We start from the raw sequence: 1046 nt of genomic DNA, 5'->3' as shown, positions 1-1046 counted from the left end.
ATCGAGAATGAACTAAGCTTTCCGAAGACTTTCTTTGACGATCAGAATCCATTGATTCAAACCACATCTATGAAATTAATTTGGGTCACTGATTGTACCATAATTTCCCATAAGTTCAATGAGTAATATTAATTCTCCTTCAAGATCCTTGGGCGAGACTCTTTTATAGTTCTCAAAATACCAAGCCAAGCATATTTCAACCTTAATAAGTGACGTGGGTTCTAGAAATTTTCATATGCACTTCAAAATCTATGATGTTTATTTTGACCAAACAAAACCGGTTCCACACATACCCATAAATAGATGGAACTTTAAATTAAAGATTTACTCTTCTAATAATATTTGACTTTAAATTTGGGATAGTATATTTATTTGTATTGATCTATTTTTTTTATATTTAATATAAAAAATACATTATTGCTTCTGTTTTCAATATGACAAAGAATCTCATTTAAGAAATATTTATTTCAAAATTAATTCATTTTCCGTTTTTAAATGTAATATTTATTTATTTATTTTAATTATATTAATTTATTTATTTTAATTATATTATTTAATTAGTATTATGTATATTTTTTAAGTATTATCTTCAATTTTATATTTATAATTATGCAAAACACCCTAATTATCAAAATTTTCTTTTATTTATAATTACTTTTTTTAGAGCTTGTGAGAAATTAATAAAAATATACTCATAGTTGATTGATGGGGTAATTATTAATTAATAAAATAATAAAAATTGTTTTCGCACTACTCGTATACGTTGACACTTCTTTTTATGCACGGCGGATAGAGGGGCAAGAAATATACAACGCGCTTTTCGCAAGAATCGTGGTTGGCTTTTTCTCCTGAATGAAAATGTGTTTTTATTTTTTTACGAAACTTTCTGAACGGAAGCTTCTAATACATTTTCTTGCACAAACTCTTTTCGTGTATGTTCATTTAAATTGTGACACTAATAATCTAAAGATAGTGCGTTCTTCTTTTTCTTTGCTTTCTAAATGTATAGACGCGTGTGCTAAGCATTATGTCTTTCATTTCTTTTT

This window comes from Cicer arietinum, chromosome 8 (genome assembly GCF_000331145.2).
Source record: "Cicer arietinum cultivar CDC Frontier isolate Library 1 chromosome 8, Cicar.CDCFrontier_v2.0, whole genome shotgun sequence".
Lineage (NCBI taxonomy): Eukaryota > Viridiplantae > Streptophyta > Magnoliopsida > Fabales > Fabaceae > Cicer > Cicer arietinum.
This window is presented reverse-complemented; position numbering follows the sequence as displayed.